The sequence below is a fragment of the Canis lupus genome, chromosome 19, assembly GCF_011100685.1.
Source record: "Canis lupus familiaris isolate Mischka breed German Shepherd chromosome 19, alternate assembly UU_Cfam_GSD_1.0, whole genome shotgun sequence".
Taxonomy (NCBI): domain Eukaryota; kingdom Metazoa; phylum Chordata; class Mammalia; order Carnivora; family Canidae; genus Canis; species Canis lupus.
Window position 1 is genome coordinate 39,784,222 of NC_049240.1, and position 17,822 is coordinate 39,802,043.

General features: G+C 38.2%; 2 protein-coding genes across 18 annotated transcripts in view; one reads left to right on the forward strand and one right to left on the reverse strand.

The window, feature by feature from the left end:
• ZRANB3 (zinc finger RANBP2-type containing 3) overlaps window positions 1-2,051 on the reverse strand; it is a 299,116-nt gene extending 297,065 nt beyond the window's left edge. Inside the window, exon 1 of one of the 4 annotated variants that reach the window (XM_038565063.1) lies at window positions 1,836-2,051. The gene's annotated coding sequence lies outside the window, so the exon portion shown is untranslated. Of the gene's footprint in view, window positions 1-1,247; window positions 1,470-1,835 lie in introns of those variants that run through there. The other 3 variants (XM_038565064.1, XM_038565062.1, XM_038565065.1) reach the window with 3 other exon arrangements.
• Window positions 2,052-2,178: 127 nt separating this feature from the next.
• R3HDM1 (R3H domain containing 1) overlaps window positions 2,179-17,822 on the forward strand; it is a 199,467-nt gene continuing 183,823 nt past the window's right edge. For 11 of the 14 annotated variants that reach the window (XM_038565078.1, XM_038565077.1, XM_038565079.1 and 8 more), the window contains exon 1: window positions 2,179-2,355. The gene's annotated coding sequence lies outside the window, so the exon portion shown is untranslated. The remainder of the gene's footprint in view (window positions 2,356-17,822) is intronic. The other 3 variants (XM_038565087.1, XM_038565088.1, XM_038565091.1) reach the window with 1 other exon arrangement.

The window sequence follows — 17,822 nt, forward strand, 5'->3', positions numbered from 1 at the left end:
GATAGCATTTGGGCAAATGTCTGTACCTATACTAGAAGGATCTGTAAGGATATCCACCCCAATTTAATGTTGGGGTGGTATGTTATCCAGACATACCATACTGGTGGTATGCCATACTGGTGGTATGTCTGGATAACAGTATTAGAGATGACCTTTTTAATACTCTCCTGTGCTTTTAAACACGATTAGTATATATTCTGCATGTGACAAAGGATACTTCAAAAGAAGTGATTGCCACCAACAGTTCCAGAATTCTAGAATGGAATTTTACATTTCTCTCTCTCATGTGTCTACAGCACATACTGGGAAATAAATATTTGAGAGGCAAGATGAGTAGTGATTAAGAGATCAGAAATGAGACAGACCTGGATATGAATCTCAGCTACAAAATTACCTGATCAAGGCCTTAAATGGTCTTAATGAACGTCATTGAAGACCAATTTCTTCAACTATAAACCTCACATACCAATACTGGTAGATTGCTGCAAGAAAAATGACCTTAAAGCACTTAATATCCTTCCTGGCTGAGGAAACACTCAATAAAATGATGGCCACAATGACTATTTCTTGACTTGATTCACGCTGGAAAAACTCCCGACACAACAAAAAGAAAAACAAAACTAAACATCCTCTAAAAAAAAAAACTACACTGCAAAATTGTATTGAAAAACCCAACCGCATTAAGAAAGGAGATCTACGTTCTCTAGACCTGAAACTAATAAAATACTGTGTTAACAAACTCGAATTAAAATAAAGAATTTTTAAAAAAAAAGGAGGTAATGCTTTGACTGTTGGTCCCACAACACTGATGCTTTGGCCAAAAAAAAAAAGAATGGTAATGGGCCGTTTTTGAGTATGAATCCTGTGCCCTTGTGTTATCTCCCACCAACCAGTCTTTAGAAGAAGTGTGTTTGTAAATATGGAAGTCATTAAATCAGAACTTCTAAGCCCATTTTTGGTCAGACCGGCGACCTGAAGCCATGCTTCGTGCACGCAAAGCGGCTAAAAACCGTAGGGGCTCCCTCCACAAATGCAACGCAAGCTAAGCGTGAGCAAGTCAAAAGATAAGAAAAATGGGACTCTGGGATTGGAGACGAGGGACGGAGGAAGGCATTCCAGGCTGGAGAACTACGCGCCATCCCCTTTCACCCGCTCTTTCTTAAAACACAACTGCATGCCGTTCAACTTCGTTATCTGTCTCGAGAGAACCTACGGACTTGCCCGCCACGCCACCCTGAAAACCACACCTGGTGCGCTCGCCGCAGGGTCTCCAACTCCCGCCACAGGCTGGGCTGGCGTCCGCCCCAAGGCGGAAGTGACTTCAAAGGGACAAACTGAAAATAAGAGAGTTCAAACACCAAGAATCTAAAACCCCTGTGGCGTTCTGAGAAAACTCTCCTCTGACTTCTCTTCTAAGCCTCCCCTCTCGAGCGAGGGTGGCGATTCGCTACAGCCCTGCAACCGGTTCCCCCGCCCCAAACCATCTCCAGTCGGGCCCCTTTCATTGGCCAACGAGGTGCCGCGGGTACCCCCCCCAGGAACTACAATTCCCGTCAGGCCCCACGGGAAGTAAAAGCAGGAAAGGACGGTGGAGGGGGCAAAGCATATTGGGAAATGTAGTTCCCTGCGGGCCTTACAGAGCTGGAAACCCCGCCTTCCTCCACTGAAGCTGGAGAAACCAGGTGTTCGGCTTAGAACCCGTTACCGCTAAAGGGAGGAGCCAAGACCTTAAGCGGCATTCCTCACTTCCCCCCACATGGAGGATGAAAATATTCACCCAGTCCTAGAAAGCTCTATAAATAGTCCCTGAAGAAATATGGTTGTCTCTCCTATACCTCCAGGTCTGTAAAAACTCCACAGAACTCCCACACGCCAGGCTCCCAACTCGTGGGAAAAGGTGCCTTCTTTACAAGTGGGCAAAATGGCTGTCCTCTTAGTTCTTCCATTGGTCGTCCTCTGCGTCGTTCAAGGGCGGTTACTCATTACCGATTGGTTCTTTCTCCCTTGAGGGTGGAGGAAGACTTGGCACCGCTCTCCCGCGGCCCGGGAGGAGATAAGGGGGTGGAGGAAAGGCCGTTTGTTCAGGCACGATTGGCTGGCCCTCACGTCACTCAGAGTGCCTCTAACCTATGATTTGTCGGCTGCCCCTCCAAGAGAACGAAGGGGCGGGGCTAGTGCGTGGTGGGAAGGGGCGGGATTCTGCCAGCCGCGGCTGCCGCTGGAGCCGGTGTCCGGGCTGGTGATGGGGTTAATTCCCTTTCGTAAGACTCTTACTTGCACCCACCCAGCCCCGCCGTCGCCCCGCCGCGCCGCGCTCCAACCGCCTCCTCCTCCTCCTCCTCCTCAGTAACGCGGGTAAGAGATGCCCTCCCCTCCCCCCTCCAGCTCCCCGGGAATAACGCGCCTCGCTCCCCTCCCCCGCCCGCCAACCGGTAGCGCTAACGGAGAAGGAGGCAGGCAGGGGAGAGATGTGTGCGAGAAGGTGGCCTCCGCCGCCGGGCCATCGGCGCTCCAGCCGGGCCCCCGCCGAGGTGCCGCCGCTGCCAGCCCGTCGGGAGGTCGGGTTCCGAGGGAGCCCGGCTCGCCTGGCCCGCGGCTGCGGCTGCAGCTGCATCCACTACCTTGCGCCCACCGCCCCCACCCGGGGGCCATGTGAAAAGCAAACCCCTCGAGGCCTAGCGGAGGAGGCAGGGGAAAGGTTCCCGAGTCCCTGCCATGGCTGCTGCTTGCTGCCCTTGCAGCCCCAGGGACCCGGGAACCAGCCCCAGCAGGCCTGGCAGGAGCGGGTGCCGCGCGTGGTGCTGCTCTCTCGGGCGGCCGGCCCCCGTGCCTCGGGCTCCCCGGCCCCCGCACGCCTCGGCCCCTGGCCCTGCACCCCGAGGATTGTTAGAAAGGAAACACGGCGTTCCGCCGGCTGGTGAAATGCAGGCACACCTTGCCGGTGCTACCAGAGAAAAGCACAATGGGAATGTTGAAAAGAAAGTTGAATGACTGTCAGCGCCACGGACCCCGGGGGTCGGATTTACACACACACTGTGGTTGAGCCTGAGGCTCAGACCTGTGTCTTTGAAGTTTTTTTGTTCTCTTTTTGTTGTTGTTGTTGTTAGTAGGTGCACAGCAGAGTGCCTCTGCTTTTTTGAGCTCGCTTTTATGTAGGAACAAATTGTTGAGGCTATCTTGTCCCGTGTGGAATGGTCCTGGATAGCAAGTGGAGGAAAAGTAAGGCTTGGTAAAATAACAGATGATTTTTCGAACACGATGTTCCAGAAAATACGTGTAGATTGAAATCTCCATGGTTATAGCTCGCCTAATTGTAATTCTGAAGAAACCCTTTGCTGTTAGCTTAGATGTCAGTGATTGCAAGAACTTTTGAGTAATGAAAAGGTGGTTAAAGTCTTAACTGGAAACTAACCTCGTTGTAATATTTGAAAGAGTAAGGTCTGTGGGATAATTAATATAGTTGGATACCAGTGTAACTAGAGTAACTGAACACACTTCAATTTGATAAAACTTGGCGTATTTGAGAACGAATGCTTTTTCCTCACATATTGATTAGGCGCTCATCTTTTAACACCTTGTGGGGTTTTTTTGTTTGTTTGTTTTGGTTTTGGGGTTTTTTTGTTTTTTGGTTTTTTTGCATGGATGGGTCCTTAAATAATGGATTCTATAAATTGGTGGTAGACCTGGCTGTATCAAGGGTAACATTTTAGGCCCACCTCTGAGGCTTTACTTGTTGTCAGAGTACACTTGGGTTCTGAAGAAACAATCAGTTTTGACTAAGTTGTTAAGACCATTTCCTAGGGCCTAAGGAGACCCTACTGCCAGAATGATCTTACATATTCCATAACTAATAGTATTTGCATACAGAATTACATAGATCTAGATTCAGGATCTGGAAGAAATGTGGATGTTTGCTAAAAAAATAAAACACATAACCCCGAAAGGTAAGTTCTCTCAGCTCGCCATAAAGCACTCATCACTCACCTTAGCACTTTCTAAAACTTGTTGGTCAATTGATGAGTTATAGACTTGATACTTTTGGATCTCATATACTTTATGTACACAAAGGGCTGATGAAAATATAGGCGGCATATAGGCGGCTTATACATTCTCTTACTAGCTGCGGGACCCTTCTGTGAGCCTCAGTTCACCTGTAAATTGGGGATGATAGCACCTAACCCTTAGTTGGGGGGATTGGAGATGAAATCTGTATAAATATAAAGCTCCTACCATTGTGTTTAATACATAGTATGTATTATGAAATATTAGCATATAAATGCATCTTAAGAGAATGAGTTTGTTATTTATATGCACAAGATGTTGCAGCCTCAGAACTTGCTCTGTTAGGGCAGAGGAGTACTATGGGAGTTTTCATTTATATAGGGACTTAAATTGGTGCAGTTTGCAGCTAGCCATTTCCAAAGTAAAAGAAATGTGGGAAATTGGGCATCCGATACTGAAGAGTTGTTGATTTTATAGGTTTTTAATTTTGCGTTAAAATCCCCATGTTTGGGGAATATATTTCAAATGAATTTTTTGGAATAAGATTAGGTGCTAAATTGTTTGTAGTGATAAATTATTGTAATATGTTTTGAATTTTAGTTAGCTAATATGTATTTCAAGTTTTATATAGTTGCTATCCATATTTACTGCGCTATCAGGCTACTAACAAACAAGTCTTTAATACAGAGTTAAGATTCAGTGAGTGGTTTGAATTCATAATGGCCATAGGGTTGACTGCAGTTTTGTTACTGTTTTTAATTCTCAATATTTATCAGTGCTTGAGTTTTTCTTTTCTGTGAAACAACATGGGAGACACATTGTTCCTTTCTCTTTTCAGGCACTTTTGAAAATGCATTGGTCTTCACACATAATAGTATGTTTTTGAGTTTGTCCCAGTAGACAAATTAAAGTTTAGCATGAAAAGTTTTATTATGAAGTCTTCTGACAGTAACGCCTGGCCAGGGTTCAAGGCAGCTGCACCTTATGCTGAATAGTGAAGAAACGCAGTACAGTTGGATACTCCTTTGGGGAGCCTTCCATGGCAGCAGCAGAATATTATATAAAATTGAAATAAACTTTTTCAAAAATGATGCAGAAGAAATGCACTACTATGTTTTGCAAAGTAATAAAAGATTTTTTAGGATAAATACTCTGACAGTCTGTGTGTCAAGGAGGTATAGCAACAGGGATCCCTGGGTGGTGCAGCGGTTTGGCGCCTGCCTTTGGCCCAGGGCACGATCCTGGAGACCCGGGATCGAATCCCACGTCGGGCTCCCTGCATGGAGCCTGCTTCTCCCTCTGCCTGTGTCTCTGCCTCTCTGTCTCTCTCTCTCTCTGTGACTATCATGAATAAATAAATAAAATCTTAAAAAAAAAAAAAAAAAAAAAAAAGGAGGTATAGCAACAAATAGCAGTCAACTTTTCAAATGGCTCTTATAGCTCCAAACCACAGAATCTATACTCTTTGTAGTCACACCTGTACATGGTGATATAACTTATAATTTAAGATAACTAAGATACGTAAGGAGCATGTCAGTTTTTTCTCAGCATAATAATTTTTCCTAAAAAAGTAATCTTGCATTTAATCCTGTGAAGTCTCATAATGTTTACTAGTAATACAGACATGTGCAAAGAGTCAAATCATAAAATCAAACAAAATTTTATTAAGTTAATTTTGCTTCCCAAATAAGGATGTGTTATATAATTAAACAAATTTGTTTGTACCTGATAAGGTGTAAGCATGTGTATCTTTTCCAGAATTTAATTCAATTAGTCATTGGTTGATGGTTGAAATAAGAGAGTAGTTATTTAATTTTGTCTCAGAGCTGGTTCTCTATCTTATTTTCCAGCAGTTTGGTTTTTTCCCATGTTTTGTCCTTGAATATTTAGCCTATTCTTACCTTCTTAGTCTCTACATATGCCTATTAACGTAAATTTTTTTCCTGTGAATTTTGAAAACTTGTATTTACGATCTTTCTTGTTCTCTCTTTGCCTTCTGAATTTTAGATTTGTAACTTCCAAAAAATTTCTAACTGTAAGCTCACTTCTCAAAGTAAATAGCGAGGTTTTTGTGCCGTCTTATTTCATAAATACTAAACCATATATACTATATATACTATATATATATATACACTGTATATATATGCTATATTATAATACTATAATAATATAGCATGATTTATTTTGATGATTTTAAATGATTGTTCTGTTAGCCTGCTTGACTAGTGTTTTCATCTACAACTCCCTAAAAGTACTTTCTCTCCAAAATAAATTCAGTATGGAAAATAAATTACGTTTGTTTTTATTCTTGACCTTTCTTCTTGGAAGACAATAATTCGATATTGTCTTGCCTGAGAGTTTAAAGTACTATGATTTGACTTCTCCCAACTTTAGTTTGAATAATGACAGATAAAAATTAATTTTGTGGGCTAGTCATACAGTTAACTTCACTAACTGTTCTTCTGCTTGAAAGAAATTCCATAATTGGTATATTACTTTAGAGTCTAAGTTAGAAGTTTAACTGCAGATTTACCGTGATGCCATGTTTCTTAATAGAGAGAAAAGCTATGGAATTTAATTACAAAAGAAAGGTTTAACATTATGGAAAAGAAACTGGAAATGTATACAAAGCAAGGACTTAAACCATCATAAAGCCCTCGCTTTTAAAGTGCACTTGGGAAAACGCTTATTACAGAATTGCTGTGTTTAAAAATAGTTGTCTTTTTTGCTGAAAGTAACCCAAAGCCCTTCTTTGAATGATTGGTAAAACTGTTCTATATATCCATACTGTGGAATACTATACAGCAATAAAAAGAAACAAAACATTGATAAAGCAACTTGGTAGCTCTTAAAGTAATTACAGCAAGTAAAAAACAATTTCAAAATGGAACAACCATGTGGTCCATTTCTATAACATTCTTAAAGTGGTAAATTATAAAGGGAGCAGGATGGTTGTAACTATAAAGTGGTTGCATGAGGGATCTTTATAGTAATGGAATGGCTCTGTATCTTGATTGTACGGTGGTTACCTAAATCTTCGTTGCTTAGAAACAGACAAATGGGGGTGCTTGGGTGACTCTGTTGGTTAAGTGTCTGACTCTTGATTACAGATCAGATCATGATCTCAGGGTCATTAGATGGAGCCCTGAGTCCATGCCAGGCACAGAGCTTGCTTTAGGATTCTCTCCTTCCCCCTCTGCCCCTCCACTCCACTCACACAGGAGCACTTGTGCATATGCAATCTCTCTAAAAAAAAAAGAGAGACAAATGAGTGCATGTAAAACTGGCAAAATCCGAATACGTTTGTATATCAATGTCAATCCCAGGTTTAGATGTTGAACTTTATTTACATAATGTTATCACTGAGGGAAACTGAGTGAAGAAGAGTACATGGGAGCTTTCTGTACTATTTTTTGCAACTTCTGTGAATGTGTAATTATTTAAAAAAACAAAAGTCAAACACAAAAAAACCTGCAATATTTATATATATGTTCTCGTATACTATTGAAAAAAGTATATTTTTAAGCAGATATCTTCTAAAATACCATTGATACATTTTATACTGTTCATTTGTTTTAGTTTTACTAAGTCACATTCACATGCATCTGAACACAGCAGAAATACCTCTACATCAAACATATTCTAGATGTGGTTTCTGTTTTCATTTCATATGCCTTTTTTCCCTAAATGCCTATACTTTCTTAATTCTCCTTTTATAAAGGCTTGCTGCCCTTTCACTTTCCAACCCCTCTTCGTATAAACTAAAAAGAATCTAACATTAGTTATCCGTATTGTTTGTTTTCCATTTGCGATAAAAGGATTTTATCAAGAGTCTGTGTATTCATTATTTAACCAGATATTTATATATTAAGCCTATTGATTATCTGTAAGATAATCTGTAAGATAAAATACGAGATGTTATCTTGTAAAGACATACAGAACCAGCAAATGAGAACTCATTTGGGGAAAGAAAGTGATATAAGTGATTCTTAAGTTATAGTGTAGTTACTATGTGACCCTACACTTTTAAATACAAAAGTACTGAATCTTCTAGAGCAATTGGGGAGTACTGTGAGGAGGTCAAAGTGTAGACCACCAAGTTGGGGAGGATATACTTTTTGTGATAAAGATGACCTTGATCCACTTAGAGTTAATTTTTGTGTGTGATGTGAGGTAGGGAGTCCAAATTCATTCTTTTACATGTGGATATCATTTTTATCTCCACACCATTTGTTGAAAACACTGTTCTTTCTTTGTTAAATTATCTTGGCTCTTTTGTTGACCATAAACGTAGGAGGTTATTTCTCAACTCTAAATCCTATTGCATTGATTTATAGGTCTGTCACTAGACCAGTAGTACCACACTATTTGATTATGTAACTGTGACAAGTTTTGAAATTGGGACTTGTGAGTCCTTCAGCTTTGCTGTTTTTTTCAAGATTGTTTTGGCTATTCTAGGTCCCTTTTATTTCTTTGTGTAGTTTTAAGATCAGCTTCCCAGAAGCCGGCTTGGATTTTGATACAGATTGTGACAAACACCTAAATCAATTTGGCAATTTAGGAAATATTATTTTAGCAGTATTAAATATGAGAATTTCTTTGATATGTAATGCTTCACTTAGAATAATAAACTAAAAAAATAAAAAGAAAAAAAGAAAATCATAAACTCATTGCACGTTAATATAAATACCATATTCTTAGGAAAAACAACTTTTCAAAATTAAAAATATAGCAAGGAGAATAGGATTGTTTTACATTTTTTGCAAATCTCCTTAAGGTCTGGCTTATTAGAAGATAGCTGAGTTCTTGTATCTACTTTTGCATTCTTTCTGATAGGATATGTGATTTTGGTTGAAATATAAGAAGACAATTTGGCCACACACCAGTATTCAGAAGAAAAGTGAGAGAGCTCATGGACCCTTTAAAAGGATCTTGATCAAAAAAAAATAAAATAAAATAAAAAATAAATAAAAGGATCTTGATCAACAGTGGTCCTGTTGGACCCACTATGAAAACAGCTTGTCTAGTGGAAAGAAATAGATGGTTGGAAACTCAAAGACTTGATAAGTATCACTGGTCTACCACTGAACAGCTGATGTGATTTTGAGCAAGTAACTTAGACTTTCAGTCTTTTCTTCATCTGTAAAATGAGAATAATGACACTATACTTAGAAGGGAGGAAACAAGAACACGCCTGTAAGGTTTAAGATATATAGAGGTCACCAAAGAATTGGTTCTTGCCCTCTGTCATTTATACTTGTCCACCTCTCTCTTTTATATGGGATTAGCAAATTTTTTTTCCCCTGAAAGTCTACATACCACAGCATGGTAACCTTTAGTAAATTTGGTTCATTGTAGTGATATTTACTTAAAAGTAGAGCTTTATTCATATAGTCTTTTATGATCATTCCGTTTAGCTACAAATCATGGTAGTGAACAGGGAAAGAGAAGAGTCAAAAAAGGAGGTAAAAGAATTTATCGGAAATGAGAAAGTAAAATTGATGCCTCCTTTAAGACCATTTGTCAGGGATCCCTGGGTGGCTCAGCGGTTTAGTGCCTGCCTTTGGCCCAGGGCGCGGTCCTGGAGACCCGGGATCGAATCCCACGTCGGGCTCTCGGTGCATGGAGCCTGCTTCTCCCTCCTCCTGTGTCTCTGCCTCTCTCTCTCATAAATAAATAAATAAATAATAAATAAATAAATAAATAAATAAATAAATAAATAAATCTATCTTAAAAAAAAAAAAAGACTGTCACTCACTCCAGGCCTGCTGTTGATAGTGAAGAATGAAGGAAACTGCAAAAGGAACCTCTGGCTTAAAATAAAGAATGGTTCTTTAGCATGTATTTTCCCTGTTAAAATTAATAAAGTTGAATTATATAAATGACTCCAAACCTTTAATGATTCTGTAATACTGAACCTAATCGTATATAATGTTCTTTAAAAGAAGAAAAAAAAAAAACCTCTTGCCATTAAAACTCTATATACATCATTAGAGTAGTAACTTTACCTTTGCATTTTTCTGCAAAGCTAAAGTGAGTTGATTGTTGCTATATAGGACATGAAAAGTGTGGATTCATTCATTCAGCAAGTATTTATTGAAAACTTACTTTGTGCCTTCTTCTGGTTTTGTAAAACAGAATGCCATTGCCCTCCTAGATCTCATTTTCTTGTGGGAAAACAAAAAATAAAAGAGCATGTCAGACAGAATTAGAGAAATCATTGCAATGAAAACAAAAGCAGGTTGAGAACTTAAGGATTTGCTGGAAAAGGTATAGGGTCTATTTGAGTCAGGGTGACCAGGGAATACCGCTTGATATTTTGAACAAACACTTGAATGAAGGAAACAAGCCATAGATTTGTGAGGGAAGAACATTCTAGGTAGAAGGTACAAAGTACAAAGGTCATAAGATGGAGGAGATGGAGATGGAAGTTAATCTTGTTTATTGATGTTCAGCAGCGTTGTCCTGAAGACAGGATTTAAAGGTACAAGTACGTTAAGAACACTTTGAGGTGTGGCTCTGGGACTGTCAGCTATGCATATTTTTAGCCAAATGAATCATTTCCACTGAAGAGCCTCTTGATCCCAGATGTACTGGGTTTTAAGGGACTTTTGCAAAGTCTAAAGCCAAATCTTTAGTCTTCACTTATCAAGGATTTCTGTCTTTTCCATGCTAAACCAAAAGATGCAGTAGGTTTTCTTAAACAAAATTACCTGCTTTTACAATAGAATGGTAGGCAGATCTTTGTGTTGGAATGCGAGAATTCACCTGGTCCAACCTCACTAGTTCTCAGGGATCAGTCCAGTGGCAATCACTGGGGCAGCTTGTCCTAAAGTTATCTGCTTTTCATTTCCTTTCTTCTTCCAGGAGGTACTAGAATAAGGAAAGCGAAGAGAGATTCCTGGCTCCTGCCTTTCAAGCCAGCTATTGTGGGGATCTGACGGGACAGAGAAATCAGGCAGTCATTTAGCCTTTGCTTGAACTATTCTGGTGACAGAAGTACATTTCTTTTTTTTTTTTAAACATTTTTATTTATTTATGACAGTCACAGAGAGAGAGAGAGAGGCAGGGACATAGGCAGAGGGAGAAGCAGGCTCCATGCACCGAGAGCCCGACGTGGGATTCGATCCCGGGTCTCCAGGACCGCGCCCTGGGCCAAAGGCAGGCGCCAAACCGCTGCGCCACCCAGGGATCCCCAGAAGTACATTTCTAAGGGGCTTCTTATCTCTATATTTTTTTGTTTCAGCGTCTTCAGGTATATGGCTAGAGATATGCATGTGTACATATATATACACATGTACATATCATTGCAGATGTATGTGTTTATATATGTGTATGTATATATATCTTTTTTTCTGATGTAGGGAGGAAGGGCATAGAGGAAAGGAGATCCAGTTGGAAAAGGAGAGCATAATTGAAATGTTAATCATAAAGTTGCATCAATATCCATGTCCTCTATAGGCCCTCCTTCTCCTCTTTTGCCCCCAGAGAATAGAAACTAATGTGTGGGTGGGGATGAGAGACTTGACCTGCCCAGGTGTTAAGACCCTTCTGCTTGGCCCAGTTGTCCTAATGGAGGGAAAGGGGAGGGTAAAGTAAGCCCGTAGATGTCCTCAGTAGGTTTGTCTCCCCATTCCCCATTTTAGGGAGGCTGTTTAGCACCCTCCTTAAACTTAGCAGATTGTCTTTCATATTATTGCTGGCTGAGAAACTCCATCTATTCCTTAAAGCACATTAGATTTTATCACAGAACCAGACAACTAGACCATAATAGCATCTTTCTGGTTTTAGGTTTTTCTCTTACACAAAGTGGCACCATCACAGGAAAGAAATGTATTGAAGGACAGTCATCAAAGCTATTTTTAGATTGTTTTGAAAATAGGCTCAGAAGTAGGGACATGCTTTTGTTTTTGTTTTTGTTTTTTAACTCGAGTAATTTTGCCGACTTACATCTTTTGAAGTAAAAAATATTTCATTTTAAAAAAGGAAAAAATAAAATTTAATATGTTTTGTATTATTATTTAATACACTCAACAGATTTTAAACTTCACTTTTTGACTGGGCTAAAAACTGAACCATTGTAAAACTCACTGCATTTCTAAAATGAACATTTTGGAAAGTTTATACTTTTTGAAAGCTTTTTAAAAAATCCAAACAGCATTGCACATAAAAATCAGATCATATAGTAGATCTGTAATTGATTATCATCCCCTTATCTACTGTCTTATTATTGGGATTCAGGAGTCTCTTGAAGAGAGCTAGATGTTCTTAGCACCAAAAATCCAATGGATTCTTCTTTTTGCTTCCATCAGTTTATCAAAATCATGTCCCATTGTTTTCTTATCCGTTGGAAGCATGGGTTTTCTGTAAGTTTTTTCTTTCAATTTATCCTAGGGTGTCTAATTGTCTTTTTTTCTGATTAACAAGCAATAATGTACCATCAACATATCCTCGAAGTTATTCAGTCTTTGTTTCATGGAGGCCTCTTTACCTCAGAGATTTTCTCTTGGATTCTGGTATCTTGCCCACATCCTGGGACTTCCCTTCTGCCTCCTGAGGTTGAATCAACTGTTTGCTGGATTCTGTGGGTCCTTCCTCTTAGTTTTTTTATACTCATTTTTTGCTAGATAATAGCCTGAGATATTTTCTTTAAAAAGATTGCTTAAGAAGTAAACCTTTTCAGACTTTAGATGCCTGAAGTCTTAATTCTGCCATCATACCTGATGGAGGGTATAGAATGCTAACTTCAAAGTCATCTTCCCTTTGTACTTAAATATGTTGCTCGTGTCTTCTAGTATCTGGTTTGCTTTTGAGAGATCTGCTGCTAAAGTTTTCCGAAGCTTATCCAAAATTTGATAGATGACTCATTTCTACAGTTGTTAACATTTTGCTGTTTGTTTTATTGTATATCAGTCTGTCTCATTTTTTTGACACACTTCAAAATAAATTTCAAAGGTCAGTATACTTCACTCCTGAACCCTTTGACATGTGTGTAATTACTAGAGTTCAGTATTTGATTATTTTTTATGGGTAAGTATACATAAAATGCATAAATCAGGGGGTTGCCTGGATGGCTCAGTCTGTTAAATGTCTGCCTTCGGCTTGGGAGCCCCACGTCCCACGTCGAGCTCTCTCCCCAGGGAACCTGCTTCTCCCCTCTCCCTCTGCCTGCTGCTCCCCCTCCTTGTGCGCACATGTGTGTGTGCGCACACTCTGTCAAATAAATGAATAAAATTTTAAAAATAGAAAATGCATAAATCAGGAACTTACCATTCAGTGAATTTTCATCAAATTGTAATCATAGGCCCATGTATCTATCAAGATATAGAATATTACTATCATGCCAGTAAACAACAACCAAAAGTTGTGATTCTTTTCAGCATATATTTTTCTGTGCTAGGACTTATATAAATGGAATCATACACTACGTGCTCTTTTGTGTAAGGCTTCTTTAACTTGATATGTTTTTCACATTTATCCATGTTGTTGCGTGTATGAATAGTTGCTTTTTTTATTACAGAATAGTATTTTATTGTATAAATAAGCTATTTGTTTTTCTGTTCTATTGAATGCCACCTATGTGCAGTTTCTGGTTTTTAGCTATTATAAATAAAGCTGTTTGATTCACAAGAGTATTTGAGAATAAGTTTTTAAATCTTCAAATTAGAAACACCTGCTAACATAACAATATACAGAACAAAAAGCCATTTGTTTATTTCTTCTATTCTTTTCCTAGTTCTTGAATTTTTGTTAATACAAAATTAAGGCACAGCTTAGGTGAGAATATTGTCATACCTTTTTTATTTCTTGCTGTTCTTAGTAATACAAAGAGCAGGTAGGAAGATTATTTAAAAAGTAATCTCTACACCCAACGTGGAACTTAAACTCACAACCCCAAGACCAAAAGTCACATGCTCTACTGACTGAGCCAGCCAGACACCCAATAAGGTCATCCCCCTTTTTTTTAGGTTTTTGTTTTTTAAGATTTATTTATTTTATTTACCTATGATAGACATAGAGAGAGAGAGAGAGAGAGAGAGGGAGGCAGAGACACAGGAAGAGAGATAAGCAGGCTCCATGCCGGGAGCCCGACGTGCGACCGGATCCCAGGACTCCAGGATCACGCCCGGGGCCAAAGACAGGTGCTAAACTGCTGAGCCACCCAGGGATCCCCTTTTTTTAGGTTTTGAACCTTCTTACTGAGATTTTAAGATTAACTTGTATTACCTAGTCCATTGACTGACTTAAGGTAATTGGGTATTTAATTGTCTTTCTTAGAAGTTAGCATTTCAACATATGAAGTCATTGAATTTTACAGGTAGAAGTTTTTAAAGAAATATTAATTTGACATTAACTTTTATATGAATCACCTTTAATCCAGAAAGGCATGACCTTTTGAGTTATGTTTTGTGTCTACTGTGCATAAATCCTGTGTATTTTGCTTATTTTTAAATAAAGATTGTTGCTTCTACTAGTAATTGTTTTGGAATTTTTAAGAACCAATTTTAAAATCATATATTCATAATCTAGAGGGGCTTTTCCGACTTGAAGTTTTGTTATATTTTTATGGTAAATTAAGAATGAAATTTTCTGATTGCCAAATTACATTACATAAAAGGATTATTCTGGTATAATGTCCAGTGTACAGATTCCACAGCTTTTTGTCAGTGTTAATGTTATACCTAATGAATGCCGAGTTTGAAATTTAATTAAAACAAAAAGAGAGTAAAGTGTCTTTTGTAGTCTAGGTTTCAGGCTCTGTTTGTAGTGTGTGAAAATTATTTTATGGCTTTTCTGAAAACTACATGCAGATACTCAGTAACATTTACCTTACTACTGAAATGGAAAACCCAGTAATAAAATGGGCAATAGTTTAAGAAGATTGATTTAAATGTTAAATACATATTATATCTGCTTGGCCTTTATGGGCATCTAACACCTATACTTTAATTTTAGACAGGACTTATTGGTCTTTTCTCATGTCATTTTCTCTTGGTTTATGTGACATTTGTGAAAATGCTTAAATGCTCATCCTAAGATAAGGGATAATTGATGTACTTGTTTGTGAAAATTCCACTAAGATCACAGAAATGACTACTAATTAAATTGCTTCTGTCCTTGAAGACATACCTCTGCCTTTAGAAGCTTATGACTTAGTGGAAATCCATTAGAGTCAAAATTCCCATAATAAAAATGGCTGCCCCTTCCATTTCCTTTTTTTGCTTTCTCCTCCACTTCTGGTTCTTCTCTTCTTTCCCTTGCCTTTGGACACATTTGCTTAAAGATAGGACAGGATTAATGAGCTGTGAAAAAGGAAGAGCAAGGGCTCCCTGGCTGGCTCAGTCACTAGAATATGCCATTCTTAGTCTCAGGGTTGTAAATTCAAGCCCCACAGTCGATGTAGAGATTACTTAGAAATGAAATCTTTAAAAAAAAAAAAAAAAAAAAAAAAAGGAACAAGAGTCTCAATCAGTGGTCTTTTTAATTAAATATGTGAAGTTCCAAGGATTGCATGGAGTTTACACTTTGTAAATACACAATAGAAAACCAACTGAAAGTTGGTGGTCAGGTAACCTTTTTTTTTTTTTTTTTTTTAAGATTTTATTTATTTATTCATAAAAGACAGAGACTTAGGTAGGGGGAGAAGCAGGCTCCATGTGGGGAGCCCAATGGGGAACTCAGTCCCAGGACTCTGGGATCACGCCCTGAATGAAAGGAAGATGCTCAACCACTGAGCCACCCAGGCGTCCCTCAGGAAACCATTAATTGAATTGCTTTTACTTACCCTATTATAAGATCCTTTCGTAAAGAATACAGGCATTTTAGAGGTACCTGTGTGGCCCAGTCACTTAAGCATCTGCTGTGGGTTCAGATCATCATCCCAGGGTCCTGGGATCAAGCCCCACATTGGGCTCCCTGCTCTGTGGGGCATCTGCTGCTTCCTCTCCCTCTTCTGCTCTCTCTACTTGTACACTCTCTCTCTTGCTCTTGTGCATGCTTTCGTTCTCTCTCTCTCCCTCTCTCTCTCTCTCAAAAAAATAAAATCTTAAAAAAAAAAAATTACAGGCATTCTTGATCTCATTTCTCTCCCAACTCTTCACCTGCATCCTGTGCTTCAAAGGTACTGAATTAACAGCCCAGCCAAGATTTCAGCACACATCTCTAAACCAACTTTATACTATACCAAGTATAAAGGAATTAATCCAGGTTAGTTAATATCCTTTTTTAATCCCAGAACTTAATGGAGGCAAGTTTATTGAAGAATATTTTAAGATAGTTAGCTTGTCCTACTACAGTCAGACTCTGTACTTTGTTCTTCTATACATTATAACATTACTTGCTTAAAAATAAGTACTTATGTACTAAGAGGACCTTCCCTCTTGACTCAAAAACTAGTATTTATGACTACATTATAAATGAGCCTGAGCTACTACTCAGAGTGAACTAATTAAGAAATTGAAAAGTTAGCATACATTGTCCATGATATAACTGAAAAGTAATTTCAGTTTATTTAGTAAAGAGTTTGCTTTGTATCTATTGTGCAAGAATTTTTGCTTTTGGCATTGAAATTTAATGGTAAGGAGATATACATCATAATAAGTATAAAAGCATATGTACATTTTTTAACGTGATTACTTCATCTAGTCCAAAATTTAAATTTCTCATACCGTAGGCAAAGTCAATGAGTCGTAGCTCCAGAATTTCTGTGTATAAGTAGCTATAAAATGACATTTGATTGCTAGTGTTTTTTTCATCACAGTGGTACTTTTTTTTTTTTAGATTGTTTATTAATTAAAAGTGGCTTTTAGGAAAGTTGATATAGAAAAAAGTAATATCCTACTTATTTTGTAAACCAAGATGTATTTTTTAAATGAAGTAAGTTTTGTGAAGTAGAACATTTTGATTGCTAGTTTGCTGTTAAAAGTAGTTGACATCCATTCCATTCTGGCTTATCTAGAATATATTTCTTTATATCTGGAATGGTCTTTCTAACTAGAGTTTAGCCAAACTAGAGGATATTCAATGTATTTCATACTGAAATGAAGTACAGTATTTGGTATCATTTTTTTTGTAAGGTGAGGTTTGTCCTTTTCAGGATCACAATGTGTTATAGCAAAAACAAACAACATTGATGCATAAATTTCAATACTATAGGTTAGCAAGAACAATTATCACCATGACAAAGGAGTAGGCAGGAGTTAAGAAGTGCAGTGTTGCCGATATTGGGGATTGAAGAGCATCCGAATACCACTCCTCAGGTGTGTTATGATCCTAAAGGTACTAAGGAGTTGAACTTGGCTTTCATAAGTAGGTATTTGAGTATGAGTAAATCAGATGCTCTCTATCAAGCCCTGTAAGAAGTTTCTGTAAGATTTCAGGATGTGGCATGGGTGGGTTTTTTAAAATAAATTTTTATATAATCTGACACATAAATCATCTTGAAATTTATTTGCCCATGTTGGCTTCTTTCCTACTGATATTTTAATAGTTTAATTGAGATAAAACTGATACACCATAAAATTCACCTATTTAAAGTTTACAGTTCATTGAATTTTAGTATACTCACAAAGTTATGCAACCACTAGCACAATCTAATTTTAGAACAGTATTATGACTTCAGAAAGAAACCTCATATCCATTAAGGTATTCTATAAAATCTTGTTGTAGTTCTGATCTGCATTTCACTAATGAAAGAAGTTAACACCTTTTTGTGTACTTACTGGCTACTGTTGATTTTATGTGGATATCAAGATGTTTGTTGTAGCTTTTATACACTCTACAATTACTGAATATTTAGGGTCTGTGTTCCATGTAAAATG